General features: G+C 41.0%; 1 long non-coding RNA gene and 2 other non-coding genes across 3 annotated transcripts in view; 1 reads left to right on the forward strand and 2 right to left on the reverse strand.

The window, feature by feature from the left end:
* Window positions 1-15864, forward strand: part of LOC141798761 (uncharacterized) — a 43447-nt gene that overhangs the window by 18424 nt on the left and 9159 nt on the right. Inside the window, exon 2 of the long non-coding RNA XR_012599191.1 lies at window positions 11763-11986. This is a non-coding gene — a long non-coding RNA (uncharacterized LOC141798761). The remainder of the gene's footprint in view (window positions 1-11762; window positions 11987-15864) is intronic.
* Window positions 54-126, reverse strand: trnar-ccu (transfer RNA arginine (anticodon CCU)). The gene has a single exon. It is a non-coding gene; the product is annotated as a tRNA-Arg (tRNA).
* On the reverse strand, window positions 500-572 carry trnar-ccu (transfer RNA arginine (anticodon CCU)). Its single transcript has one exon. It is a non-coding gene; the product is annotated as a tRNA-Arg (tRNA).

A 15864-nucleotide genomic window follows, 5' to 3' on the forward strand; every position in this document is an offset into this window, starting at 1 on the left:
GACCTCTGGGTTATGGGCCCAGCACACTTCCGCTGCACCACTCTGCTGCCAATCACCCCAGATGGGACTTGAACCCACAATCCCTGGCTTAGGAGGCCAGTGCCTTATCCATTAGGCCACTGGGGCTTGCACAGACATATTTTTGGCACATTGTCCACGTTCCACTAGACAACAGAACATGCAGAGAAAAACACCAGTGTGTGTCAGAGAACACATGACAAGCCCAGACTACACAAGGAGCCAGCCTGCTGATCTGTGCAGATTTGTGAATGGCCTGATACTGCAGGTGGCCCCCTAGCAAATATGAGTCTGATTGATCTATGGTGCTCTGGGTGGGCAATGCTTGTCTGGGGGTAACATGTTGTAGAGGGCCCTTTGTGTGTGCTACTGGTCTACCATGGTCTTTGTACAAAAATTGTCCTAGCAGAGGATGGTTTCGATCCATCGACCTCTAGGTTATGGGCCCAGCACGCTTCCGCTGCGCCACTCTGCTGTAAATCACCCCAGACGGGACTTGAACCCACAATCCCTGGCTTAGGAGGCCAGTGCCTTATCCATTAGGCCACTGGGGCTAGTAGAGGCCACATTTGGCACATTGTCCACATTCCACAAGACAACAGAACATGCGGAAAAAAACACCAGTGTGTGTCAGAGAAGGCATGAAAGACCAGACTACACCAAGGAGCCAGCCTGCTGATCTGTGCAGATGGTACTCTGGGTGGGCAGTGCTTGTCTGGGGGTAACATGTGGTAGAGGGGCCTTTGTGCTTGCTGCTGGTCTAACATGGTCTTTGTTTGAAAAGTGTGCTGCTCTGTTAAAAATTGTGTGTGTTTGTGTCCTTTACTGACAAGATGAAACACTTTTTTATTCCATGTTGCATCTTTTTTCCTCAAACAATTCTTAATATGGCCTCTCCTCAATTTTTACCCCTTTTTTTAGGTTCATACTTGGAAATCATGCTCAATTTCTAGTTTTTTGTTTTACAGGTAAAAAGAGAAACTCTAAAAAGAAAAACACTTTTTTCACTATGACTGAAAAAAAAATACTATTTGAAAAATGCTCTTTTAGTAACACTGTGTGTTTCTGATCAGAAAGAACATGTTCTTACCCATTATAAAAAGCAGGTATTCTAGGGGAGTCCATAAATTTGTATTGCCCTTCTCATTTTCTTGGTTTTCAAACCCAATCCAGATAGTGTCTCGAGGCTGATTCTTGGCCTCCTTTGACACAGTGGAGCAACATAGGATAAGAGAGGAGCGTAAAGGTGGCAAGAGGCAGGACATGGAACATAATTATGTGTAGGAAGAGTTGGGAAATGAGGGATGGAGAGCAGGAGATAGAGGAGGTGGGGAGTGGCAGACAGAGATGTAGGAAGGAGGAAGCAAGTTATTTTATCTCCTTTTTGGATATGATGGCTGTGATGTATGTTAGTGGCCTGAGCCAGTATTTCAACTTGTAAATAGTAGCAAAAACAGAGTCAGAACAAGATAGTAAAATAAAATGTATTAAACAGATACTGATAAAAGTGTTTTAAGTGGTGGCTTTGCACCCTAGGGTAAGTTTTCAAACTTTAGAACGACAAAAATTTTGTATTCCCAATGCATTCAGTCGTTATGCAAAGAGAAACCCACTGCCCGCTCAGCTGTATTTCAGATTTGTCACACAGCCATTGGAGTGGTGCCAAACTGTTAGTTCATGTGTAAGCAAGAATATGAATAAACTTTTAATCAAAAGGAGATCAAACCCCACGTCTGAATTTTGTATTTTACCAAGTTTTACTCTATTTGCATTGTAAGTGAAGGGAATGGTGCGTTAGAGTAATGGTAGCAGAAGTAAGAGGTGAGAATGAGGTAATCTGTGAGGAGTTTAGTGAGAGTTTTGACTCCACAGCAAAAACACAATGCCTCTGCATTTCAAGTCCACACTTATCCCAGGGCGTCGTTATACCAAGGTCTTAAAGTTGCACAGGACAGCCAAAAGCCAGCTCAGTGAGCATGAAACACACCAGAACGTTAAGATATTCAGCTGACAAGCTCCACTTTTTATCAGCTTTGCTACTGCAGGATGCTACTGCAACAGCATGTGTAAATGTATCTCTCGAGCCACAGTGCGTGTGCATGTGCAGGATGTCACCTCCTCTTTCCAGGCACCCGGAGGTAGCATAAATAGTTAATGCAAAGCAACCCCATCCACATAAAACCAGTAAAAACAGAAATAAAACCTATCAAACTGCACACACGAGACTCGGTTTGTAAGATATGTGTCAAAAATAGGATACTTGTGAGTGAACAACATGCAAGATGAGATGTTTACTGTCACTGCTGAAGGACGTAAAGGACACAATCTGCATTTAGGCGAGGGAAAGAGAAATCCAATTTCGGTGTGTATACTGCAGTCGCATTTTAATGTCAGGCGTAAATGTACTCCAGCTGAATCATATCCAGAAGCAAACTGGGTGTGAGAGGAATTTTAAAGCAGGTAAAAAACAAAATGTAACTACCAAGCACAAAATGACTGTAACATACCTCTGGGGCTTTGATAAATGCCTTTAAATCAGCTTATCTGTCTCTTTTGTGACAATAACTTTGTAGCAGTCACAGGCCACTGTGGCTTAAGCCATAGGGGACAGGCGCAGAAACTGCTGCTGCATTTCTTGTGATACCTCTTGTTTCTACTTTTATGTGAAAGCTACTTAATGCAACTTCACTCTCAATCAAGGGTGAGTTGTTTTCTGTCTGCATGACATTCCGACAGTCTGTCTGTCCATGTAATCTCTACTCACAGTCCTCTGCATTAGTGAGCCACAGGAGGTTGGCCTCTCTCTGTATGAATCTGATCCCCACCGCCTGTGAAGTCAAATGTTGACAGAGAATCGCACACCACATCAGAATACTAAAGAGGCCAGCGAGCGCCTTTATGTGACTGAGCGAGAGATAAAGGCAGCATGAGGGAGATTATGAGTGTGAGCGCATGTGTGTAGTTGGTGTAGTAGAGTTCTGATAACCCTGCCCTGTAAAGAAAATAAATTAAAATATGCATGGGGTTTGTATTTTGCAGGAAAGTTCATGCCCTTACTTTGGGATATTTTTTGCCTTCCTTTTATATTCTTCTCGTTTAGTTAAAATTTACGAACAAGAAACTCTAAGACATGTTCTTTTTTATCCTGAAGACTGTGTGTTACTCTGGGAATAGTAAATTAAGTCAACTGAATCGTTCTTAAATTAGATGATGGTGCATTAAACCTCTTGAAGACCTTGTCATTTTTGTAGTGTATACTTTTATTTTTTGTGCACTCTTGTGAAGAAATAGAACAGCAGAGTAAAGACAATCAGGATAGAGACGAAAAGCCAGTGTTGATCATGACGGCTGGTCTGCACGGCTCTGTAGTTTCTGATGGGCACCCTGGACTCTTATGCAAATGGGCTCCCATCTTATCTGCTCTCCTTGACACCCACATCCAAATAACGAATCCTCGGCCACAGTGGTCTGCTGCGTATGATTTGGTTTCTCTGGCTCATTGAAACCTCTGGAATGAAAAGCACTTAGCTGGAGTAGCAATGAGAGTCAGGCTTAATGAAGTGTGTGTAACATCGAATGAAAAGATGTCATCTTTGTGCTCGAGGATTCAGCATATATAGTTTTTTCTTTTTCTGTGGTTTCAGTTTCACTTTCTATAATTCACAAAATGTAATGGAGTGTTTCGCAAAAGCTGCAACTTGGTCATACAAAAAATAATAACAGCACTGATCCTAAGTGATCTGGTAATTTTTGTCTGAGTTTTTCCATCAGTGTATCTGATAATGAAAAGCTCATTCTGCACAGATCTACTCTGAAAAAGCTACTATAGTACTGTACTTTTACACACAAATGTTATTCTTAAGGGGTGTTACTCATGGTAATTGTTGGTTATCAAAATGTTGAAGTAGATTTTGTAACAAAAAGGATTTAAAAGAATTGATTTGATACTTTTTTCATGTGTACATTATCATCAAAAGCTGCATGTTTGCAGTTGGTCTGTTTTGCTGCCCTTATTTTGGTACTTTCTTTTTTTTTTCTTTTTTAGTAGTCAAGATATTCTGATGTTTTTTTCATGTCGACTAGTATTTCCATGCTTTAAAACTAAGTTGCAAGCCAAACTATTAATCCAAAATGTTTTTTCTCATCACACAGACACAGTTTGTGAGTATGACTTTTGCGTCTGGTGCAGAGGCATAAAGCAAGGCTGTAATAAAATCAAAACTTCTGGGCAATGGAAAGAGACATGGGTTTGGTGTCATCAAGGATAGAATACTCCAATTAAAATAATCCACACATGAAAAGAAATTATGACATTCAAGTCCATAGATAAAGATTATGTGGAATTAAGTACAATAACACAAGAAAAAAGTATTGAACACACCATGGAAAGGCTGTATACTTTGGCAAGGAAATGCACCATACCACCTGAAATCTGTCAGTAATTATTACTTGAACTTCCAATTAGTGCAAACCAACATCAGCTGGGCTAGAGCAAATTGATGGTCCTATAAAAAAAGGTTGTTTTTTCACCAAGCAGTTAAATACAATGCAAATACATGCACCTCATGATGGGTAAAGGCAAAGAGCTCTCTGAAGACATTTGCAACCTGATTGTTGCTCAGCATCAGAATGTAACTGGTCACAGGCTTATATCAAATCACCTGAATATTCCAGTCAGCACCGTTGGGGCCATTATTCGCAAGTGGAAGAAGCACCACCTTACCATCAACAGGCCATACACAGGAGCTTCTTGCAAGATTTCTGACCGGGGAGTCAGAAAGATAGTCAGAAGAGTACTCAATGAGCCACGGACCACCCTGAAAGTGCTCCACAAAGACTTGAAGGCAGCAGGTACAATTGTTACATAGAAAACAATAGCATCATGGCATGGTATAAGCAAACTTAAGATAATTGACGGAGCAGTGAATGGAGCCATGTATGGGAGAATTCTTGACGTGAATCTGCTGCCATCCACCAGGATGATGAAGATGAGACGTGGCTGGACCTTCCAGCAGGACAACGATCCAAAGCAAAGTTGACTCTCAAATGGTTTCAAAAAAGAAAATCTGTTAGAATGGCCTAGTCAATCACCTGACTTAAATTCAGTGAAACATTTGTGGAAAGAACTAAAGAAAAGGGTTCACCAGAGGGCACCAAAGAATGTTCAAGATTTAAAGACAATCTGTGCAGAGGAATGGGCCAAAATTACACCTGGGCAGTGTTGGGCGATTAGTTCAAACATACAAGAAGCATCTGGAAGCTGTCATTGCAAACAAAGGCTTCTCCACTAAGTATTAGATGAGTCTCAGTTAGCGTGTTCAATACTTTTTTCCTGTGTTATCGTACTTAATTTCAAATAATCATTATTTATGGACCTGAACGTTGTGATTTCTTTTCATGTGTGGATTATCTGTGTTAATACCAATGTCTGGTAGAAATTTTGTTTGAATTGCATCTTTGGAAATAAATGTGATAAGAAAAAAGTTGACAATACTTATTTTCCCCACTGTAAGTGTCCTCTCTGCTGTGCTCTCTATATTCTTGTCTTTCTTCTACATTCATCCCCTATCCTCCTGGCAATCATTTAACCTTAACCTTATCTTGAGATCACATTGATTTTCCCCTGGTGTTATTGCTATTAAAACACGTACGTGAGGAGACTAAATCAATGTCAGCGCAGTTTTCGCTGTGAGAGGATGCTGTGTGTTTCCCCTCCCAGATGTCTCTTTTCCCGTGACATTATCCAAACTAAGGAGTTTGTTTACCAACAGAAAGTGTGAGTTTTTTTTTTTTTTTTTAAATGACTGAGTCATTGCTCTGCCCTGCTGATGAAGTGAGCAGATTGGAAATGGGAAGGTTAATGAGATTTTCACAAAGTGTCCGTCTAGCGGTTTGAACTCAGATTAAATTGACACACTCTGATTAAAATTAATTGACCTGTGAAATGAGTGTGTCCCTCAACAGTTAAGGATTGATGGATATCGCAGAGGGGTCGAGAGGGAAGAAGACAGGGATGGTATGAAAAAAGAGAAGATGAACTTAGGTTGGATGGAAGTAAGGGGGAGATATAGAAAGAGACAGCTCCTAGTCCTCACTAATGATTAAACAGGAGAGTACTGAAATGAAGTTGTGTGCTGATGTACGATCATTTCTTTCAAATTGACTTTATCATAAAGAAGGAAGGCTGTCTGATGATTGATTTTTCATATTGTCTTAAATCCAAGCGACAACCTCCAGTCTAAGATTATGAGACAATGTGGAAGTGCTAAAATCTGCTGTTTCTCAAGTGCCCGCTTGAGGCTGGCTCTGGAAGTACAGAAAGTCACATACACATCAAGCCAAAAATAGACGTTGTCAAGGTAGAAATTAACCTATGTACAGCCTGGTTCAAGAAACATCTCCTGTCTGAGTCGCTAATTTCACTATCAACACACACTGAACGGGTGGTGAATTTTTTTTAAACTCTGCTGTTCAGAGGATATTTAGATCATGAGCTCCCCCAATCAGAGGCACAGCTCAGGGTAACGTGACCGACAGGCGCCCTATAGCTGTACACGAAGCCCTTGCCAATACCAATATGGCCACTGTAGCCGATCTGCTTCATTTTCTGTTTCAAAAGCAGACAGGTGACGTCGGGCAGACTAAGTCCATGTTTAATACAGTCTATGCTTAAATCACAGAATACCAATAGATTACCAGAATTAGTTGTAATTTAACCACCTTTAAGATTCCATGACTTTGCATTTAAAACTGATTTAATGTCTAAGTTCACAATATAAAGCAGTTCTGACTGATGTCTTGATCTGGGAATCAGCTGGATGCAATGAAAAAGTAATGATGTAGATGTATAATTCTTTTGTATTATTTTTTAAACTATTACAGCAATACCACTGTGGTCTGGGATCATGGCTTAAAAGTCTTAAACAGCTCCAAAGTGTTTATTTTTCCTCTTTTTAACACTAAAGCTTACTTAAAATGTGCAGGACAGCATGTATAAATCATCCAATCAGTTCAGTTATTTTGGCATAATTTGAAGGCTGACTGACATCCCATGATCCCGGTAAATGTTACAGCATCTGTGCTCTTCAAGTGTTCCAGTTTGGCTGCTTTTCTCTGTTTCTAATGGGCCCTGGGTGTGTGAAACTGTTGTCCCGTGAATGGTAAAGTGTATCACAACATTCCAACTTAAGAAGATCCATTATCACAGTTTTCCATCGAGTTCACTGTCCTGCAGTCAGTTGCCAGGACAGGACAGCACTATTTTGGATGCACATCCAAAATAGTGCTGTCCTGGCTCCTATTGTGTGACTATGGTGCTGCACCTGTACGCTTAGCTAAGATGGCAGCTTGGCTAATAGACTCTCACTAAGGAGAAAAAATAAACAAAAAAATAATAATTCTATTTGGCACGACAAGTAGTACATTATTTTTGATATTTCCACTGAGTCATCTGGGTGCTATTTAGAGTGGAGTGTGCTGTGAAAAAGCACAGCTATTTGTTATCACACGGACAGCAGGAAGACACTACACCATGCCAGCTAAGCCAAGGTGTGTGAATAGCACAGACCTCAATCACATTGGGCCTCAAGCACATGCTAACACCCCAATGAAGATTTTATCCCTTCAGAATCTTATTCATAGCATGTTGAGTTAGCATCTGTTGATGCTGTCCCCAGGCACAGCCAGACTGTAAACATGACATAGCCATGACAACATGACAATAAAAGTCACTATGAAGGATGTTGGGTCTCGCATACACAGCCAGTGAGCAATTCGAGGTAGAGATATAAACTGTAGCTGGCTAGCACTCAGGCTGAAGTCGACTGTTCATCTGCTTGAGGGCTTTCACCGCTGCACATGGCGACCCAACCACAAGGCCAAACCATGGGCTCATTAATACAGATCTCCGCTCTTGAAGCACTCACATGCAGCATTTACACTAATCTCTACACATTCAGATTACCTGATGATAAAACAGCCTAACCTCTTCATATCACTGTAGCAGCCCAATGATATGATCCTGGAAGTGAAAGCCATTCCGCTCACTGAATGGCCCTCTTTGTGTAAAGAGTTGACTGCAGTTCATAGACGACATCGTTGGGCTAATTCACTCTCAATTCAAAGTGATGGAAACTCTAATTGGACAACCATTAAGACAGTAATGAGAAAGCCACTTGAGGAAATTAACTGAACAGAAACAGAGTTGGATATTTAGTCGGTGAAGGGGAGGCAGTTTATCCCACTGCTGATCAAATGTTTATCAGCAAGATCTTAACTGCTTAATTACTATATTCACTCAAAGATATTTCCCTGGTAAAGACACAAGACCAGTTAAAAAGACTAAAGATGCTACAAACCTGTCTGAGAGCAGAGACATAAAAATCAATGTTCCTCGCATTTGGTAAGGCCATGCCTCAGAAACATAACAAGGATGCTGATGGTAGTAGTGACAGTCCAATGAGTGGGCATTATAGCTGCAAGGCCATAACTGTTTTCGGTGGGATGGATGGCAGTACAGAGAGAGTGTCATGCTTGAAAAGACTTTATTGTGTTTTGCTGAAAGGATGTACTGCTTGACTAGCAAAGGGTCAGACAGGTTGACACAGCAGAGATGCGACTGAAATGTCCCTGTACAAACCCCGACTGCTCACTTTGGCTTCTTTTCTGTCCACACTGAGTCTGATCTGTTGAGCCTTTCATTTGCTGTCCTAAACGTTGTCCTTTTAATGTAATCAGTTGTTTATTTACTCTTTTTACCTCACTAATCATCTGTTTGGTGATTGATATTAACGATGGTTGTCTCTATAATAGAAAATATCAACATAAGTTATATTAACAAGTATAGAATATAAGTTATTAAAACATAAATGTAATCTTGTCTCTGACTGGTCCAAACCCCAGAAAAAACAGAATTAATTTTGACCTGCAAAAGTGACACCAGGGGTGGGAACTTCTCTGCCTGTTGACAGAATGGTAAAAAGTAGTGTCTGCTGCAGGCCGGTCTCAGAGTGGGGATGTGTTCCGTTGCTTCAACCATGAGAGGTAGAAATAATAGCAACAATGGTCAAAGCTGTGACATTTGCATCAACACACCATGTGTGTTGACCACAGACTGTATAAAACATGGACATAGTCTTCCGACGTCACCCATCTGTTTCTGAAACGGCAAATGAAGCACATTGGCTACAGCTATAGGGCGCCTGTCGGTCCCTGAGCTGTGCCTCTGATCGGGCGAGCTCGCGATCGTAATATCCTCTGAACGGCTGAGTTAGGAAAAAATTTACCCCCTGTACAGTGTATGCAGATAGTAAAATTAGTGACTCAGACAGGAGACGTTTTTTTTTAACCAGGTTGTAAATAGGTTGATATCTGCTTTGAAACTAGCTTGCTAATTGGCTTTTAATGGCTGCAGAAATCTCTGTGAAAGACATGCCATTATCAAAATATACAAACATCCCCCCGTCTTAGCTTTTTCTCCCTCTTCCTCTTTCTTCCTCTTTCTTTTCTCTGTCCCTAAAGGATAAGTTCTTTTTTGCAACATTCTTTTGACTTCAACTACCTGCACAGATGCACAGTGCGCATTGCACGGCAGGAAGCACACATTAACAGTGCAGTGGAGCTTTGACATTTTAGAGACAGTAAGAATCTCCCTGTGAGTGTGTGGCTCCTCTCTTCCCACAGCCTGGGACTAGAAAAGCACTCAGAGAGCACAGACCTCCACCAAGCATATTGTGATTGTCATGCAACACTTTAGTCCTACTTTAATGTTATACTCCCTTTTCAGCAGACTGTCTGCTACAATTTGGTGTTAGTTGCAGGTTTGTACGATAATTTGTTACCTGACAGTGTTGAAAGTTATGATGGCCCAGTACATATTTCATACTCCAGATCTTAGTATCCAGAATATTGCCAGGATCTGCATTGTACTTTTACACCTGTCAGAAATTATGGTGACCTTGTCTTGTATTGTTTTGCAAAGCAATCTGACCGTTTATCATGGAGTTATATACACATATGGTGAAAACAGCCCTATTCCACAATGATAAAGAATCCTTTAAAAAAATCCTGGATGGTCAGTGATCTGGATTGCCACCAAAATTTAATCACTTCTTCCTTATCCCATTTTGAACATTTCCTGAGAAGTTGATCAAGATCATTGTTACCTTTTGAGTCATGTTGTTCAAAGACAGACAATCTCCCCCAAAAACACAACCTTCTTGGTGGAGGTAAACATGCTCATCAGGTTGACTGTCCACTCTACATTATCTGTAGTTGCAAGTGTGTGCATGAATGGTTGTCTGTCTCTATGTGTTGGCGCTGTGATAAGGTGTTGCTCCTTCTTGCACCCAATAACAGCTGGAATAGGCTCCAGTCACCGTTAGGGAAAAGCGGTAAAGATGATGGATGGATAACCGTAAAATTTTGAGAGGAAAGACAGCTGGATGAAGACAGGGGTCATCTTATCTTACATCACCTTTAAAAGACAAGTTTGATTTGATGATACCTAAAACAAATAAGCAGGCTTCTGTTGTCACATGACCTTGAATAAAAACAGCAAGGTCAGTTTTAATTTATCCTGCAAGGACAGGCTGATAAGAATCTGTTGGCAACACTGACAACCATGGAATCATAACAACTGTTTTCCAATCTGAAGATAAATCATCTTTAATTCAATATTTTGTCATCTTTTTACATGTTTAGAGACAAAAAGAAAACAGAGACTGTTGGAAATGTTATAGCTTATTATATTTATAAAGAAAAGTAAGGCGGACACTTTGTGAAAGCTTTGCCTTTACAAGGTTTATTCGTTGGTGACGCCTTTGGATCTGGTGTGTTTGGAGGCAGCTCTGGTGCAGATGACTTCATTGATAGGAAAAGAAAAAGTGTCACCTTGAAAAAGTCAGACATTTTTCGAGTCAACAGATGTTTGAGTTACCTTTAAACTTCATTTCCCTCTCTTCTTAACTAATGCAAGTTAAATTCTCCCTCACACGGCTACACCACAGGAACAATCATCCATGAACAGTTATTTTATATACACATTCTATTATCCAGCATTACGCCGCCATTACCCACCATGTAACTTGTTAATATGCAGATCACCTTCCTCCTCTTGCTCGGTTGTGACACTGCATAAAGGGAAACGTAGCATGAAAATACAATTACCATGCAAATAAGTCATTTAAATGACATCGTCGTAGGAACCTGCAGTCTCTATCACTGCTGTCTGATCTCATGAGCAGGAATCACTTCAGGGAAATGGATGATCATAAATCCAAGTGAGTGTTTTAAACTCTGTCCGAACCTACATTACCGAAGCGTTTTGAATGAGTTTTTATCTTAAAATGAAATAGAGTGCTAAATTGATCCATCTGGTGTGTAAAATGAAGAAGACTGGAAGACTTTATTTGTCAATACATTTTTCTTCTTCCTCCTCCTTCAGTCCTCTTTTCTTCAATATCCCTCCTTTGTCTCTTCCCTCACCTCTATACCCATCTCTTTCTTATCTCTATGACCTCTTTGTAGTTCTCCAGTTCCTTCTTTATCTCCTTTCCCCTCTTAGTCATCTTTCTCAAATCTCTTCGCATCAATTTCAAGTTTTTCCACTTCAGTTCAAAGGCTGTGTTGACTACCCGTCTCTTTATTTGTCCTTCCTTACCTGAGTCGCCCACTTTACCCTTTCTCCTTCCCTTCTTCCTTCTTTCTTTTCCGCCTTGTCTCCTTTTTTACCTTCATCCCCCCAGGTGTGACGGATGTTGTATCCAGGTGAGGCTGACGCACTGTGGGTGAGGGATGGCCACTGCCAGCCTCTGACATTGGGCCACATTCAGACTTGGGAAATGATGGATGTTAAATCTAATTTTAAACACCCCCAGTTTAACTCTGGATGACAGACGGAGTGGAGACCGGCGTCAGGCGACACAGCTGGGGCTACCTGATAAGACCTACAGTTCAAGTCTACCTGCAGGTGAGTTTGTGTGCACACATGTGTTTGTGTTTTTGTCTTACTTGAACAGCTTCCTTGACACAGAGACCACCTGTCCTGCACCTGAGGGGAGTTTCTCTTTGAGGGAATTTACTTTATAGAGTGAAGTGAGGATTTCTGAAACTCAGCACTAAATACTGTCTGATCAAAAAACAGAAACTTTAAAGTGCTGTGTTGTTAACAAAAAGTCACTTGATGATGTTGCAGATTCTTCCAGTCTACTCTAAGGTCTAAAGATTATTTAATGGCCCTTGAAATGTGTTCTTCAAATAAATTTGTCTTGACTGACTCTACATTTTTCAATCAACCACACCACATGTCTTTTTTTCTTTTTTTTTTTTTTTCGAAAGAAGCCAGTCACATTTTGAAATCTGTGGCGCTTAATGACTGCTGGGTCCCTCTTGTAGAGTAGCTGGTACTATGTACCACACAGAAAGGTATGATAGGGAATCAAAAAGAAAGGGGGACAGGATATACGACTTCTTCTTTGTGAAGAGAAGTAAATCAGCAGCTTCCATCCTGAGACTAGTGAGGAGAGTTAATGTCAGGCACAGCACAGCCCCGTCATTACCAGGTCAGAGTAAAAGTTTTAGATGTTTTGAAATGTTTGTTTCTGAAAAAATATGTGTTTTTTATGGTGTTTGAATTTTATTTTGATTATACTATTATAATAATATTTTTGTACAATGTAGTTCAATCAAGGGAAGCCATAGAGGCCTCTGCTTCTGACGTGGATGATGGTGAACTAGAACAATCATTCCCAAAGTCTGGGTCCTGACCCAAAGGTGGGTTGCCAGAGATTTTTTGTGGGTCACCAAATTAGTTTTCAAAATGTTAACACAAAATTCAGGCTTCCCTTAACCAGAAGAAATCTCCCCTCGCTAAATTGTTTGCTAATGATTGACTTCTCACACTCTCATAGCTGGTTATGTTTTCATTGCGTAGGGTCATCGCCACAATGTTTACTGTCACTGGAAACATGCAATTGTTTTTTTTAAAAGTCTGAAGCCATGAGCTGGCACTACTCAAACAACCAAAGTCAAACCATCATATGTTTCCTACTGTTTTACAGCACTCAGAGGAAAACGCTGTCACTGTGTCACTATCACACATATGGAGAGCTGACCCATTGATTACTTTGATTGCTAGTTTCCAAAAGAAAGATTTGAAGCCAGATTCAAAACCCCTTTGAGTTTGAAAGTACAAAGTCACTGCTGGATCTTGGACGGACACCAGCTGCAGAAATGGGGGCTGTTACAGCTTGTTACAGCTTGTTACAGCTGTGCAGTGACGTCACGCTGAAAAAGAGGCATGGACGGATGCTGTTACCTTTATTCTGGATGAACATCGCATCTTACTATCTTGTCCTGAATATCACATGACAGGGATACAATTCTAAAAAGCAATAAAAATGCAAGTATTTTCCCTGAAGAAGCCTTGGTCACCATCTGGCCTCACCAAGGATAAAAGTCCAGCTCTGCCACAGAGTGTCAAACCCAGGAGCTTGGAGGGTGAGCCAGTTTGGTGGCTTGTATATTGTGTGCTGGATGTTTGAATTGACTGTAATTTCAGGTGGTTAATATAAACAACACAGGCATCTTTTGAAAAGACAAAAGACAATGCAGAATGGCATAACTCAACGTGCACCATGTTAACAACCTGAAGACTTTTGGTCTGAAGATTAGCCTCTCTTTAGGGATTGTTGACTGAACTTTTGCAGATATTAATGCTTTTATCAATTGAAAAATTAAGTCCACCTCTTGCAACCCTCCTTTAGATCCAGATAGGCATAAGAAAGGGGAAAAAGTGTGGTGAACAAGTGGCCACACAAGAACCTGACATTCTGCCCACCTTGTTAGACATTCTAGTTTGCAAAACCACCTGCACACTGTACATTATCCAGGATATCATTCCACTCAAGACTTAAACAAGACGACACAATATATTGATTCAAATAAGTTTTTTTCTGTGCACTCAGTTCTCTTTCTGTCAGTGTAGTGTAAGTGTAATGTCAGGGTTAAACCTTTAAATATCATTGCTGTAACCACGACCACTGTGGTTTTTCGACATCAGCATCTTATAGATACTCTCACCACCTCAGCTGCTAAGTTTTCGAGCACACCAGCCCCCCAAAAATATTCACCAAATGTTTTTCAAAAGATGTTTATTAAATCTAGTTCCTCTAGAAGCACAATTTAAGCCCTCAGAGTAAACTAAAAGTTTCATGTGGGCTTAACCACAAACTTGAGGAACAGCACTCACCACACACTGGAGCATGTAATTGTTTTATTTGAAAGACGATTTAGTTTTAAACACAGAAATCACAGCAACAAGCTTTTCCGTCAGCAGCAGTGACGCGAGCTCTGCTGTTTGTCTGTGTTTCTCCTTTAAGCTTTTCTAAGTCAGCCTGATGATGATTTATGGCTCGCTGGGCGAGCTGATTAAATCACTGAACAGAACGCCAGGTAGCATTACCACGGCCATCACCACTCTATGGCCGTCGCTTGGCAACCACTTTCTGCCTGTCTGCGGTCTGAGCTGCCTGACTGTCTCACACACCTCCCCGCTTGTTTTTTATTGCTCTCACTCTCTTTCACTGCCCCTTTTTCTTTCTCTACAGACCTACAGAGAGGATAAATTAATCTCCATGGATACAGCTACAGAGCTGCATGTTTTCAAGTCGTATTCTTTCATTTTTCAGCTCAGAAAAAGCAAGCAATGATGTGTGAGGCGTTTTAATGGGGTTTAATTTCACCCACGTATGTAAATGCTGTCCCCTTCAATGGGAGGAAATTTGACTCAGTAATTTAACCAAATTCAACTCAAAGTTACCTTGATTTTTCTGCTTCTGCTTGTTGTTTTCAGTAAAAATGAAAGTCGACTTGCGACCTAAAACCTTGGCGTTGGAGTTACATCTCAAATTGTTTGCATGTCTCGATCCGGGCTCAGCGCTTTGAACCTCTCTGGTACACATTAAATCTCCATCGGTTTAATCCACCCGGGTCCCAAAAGGCATCGTGTCAGCCAGCAGACGGAGGACTGCAGGTTAAATGAGGTTAATATGTGATTGTGCAAATGCAGCGACTCTCAGTACCAAATGTGTTCCTGATATGTTGCACTTTTTGTGTCTTAAACGGAGGCTATACCTGCTGTAAACGCTCTGTCATGTCAGACACCTAATATACCGGTTAAACAGCCTCCCAGCAGCCCCAGCAGTTGATGGCCTGTAAATTGTTGATCAGTGGCTTGGCACAGCCAGGGTAAATTGATTCCAGGAGAATCCACTAGGAGAAAGGCTGTCTCTACAAAGGCCAAATATACAGCCATGCATCAGAATGAGATGGGAGGGCGAAGGCAACAGAGAGGCTGGGTGAAGGTAGAAAGAGAGAAAACAGAAAGAAAGACTGGTGAAAATGTCAGAGATTCTGTGTGTGTTGGAAAAGAGACACAGGGGAGAAAGCGAAAGAATAACGCTGCAGAACAAAAGCAATTGAGTATTTGTGTGTGCAAATAAGTGATAATGTGTGAGTCAGAGGATGAACATGCCCACTGACAAACGTCTAAAGACACAGGGCATTAACAAACATGCTGCTTCCCCTAATGTAGAAATATCCAGTTCAGACTGTGAAGTGAGCTTAACTTTCCCCAGGTATGTTTCAGGTATCTGGCTTCACTTGACCTCACATTTGAGATCAGGTTTGGCAGTCAAGTGATGCTGTTGACCTTTACAAGGTCCACCTTTGTTTTCTGTGGTAATATTTGTTAAAGAGAAGGTGATTACATATGCATTCAATGCCCATATTGAGTCACGAGTCTTGAAAACCAGCATTCAGGTCTCAAGTGTCGCAGACCTGAGTATT

This window comes from Halichoeres trimaculatus, unplaced genomic scaffold, assembly GCF_033239565.1.
Source record: "Halichoeres trimaculatus isolate MK-OKI-2021-1 unplaced genomic scaffold, fHalTri1.1 fHalTri1_scaffold_11, whole genome shotgun sequence".
Taxonomy (NCBI): Eukaryota; Metazoa; Chordata; class Actinopteri; order Labriformes; family Labridae; genus Halichoeres; species Halichoeres trimaculatus.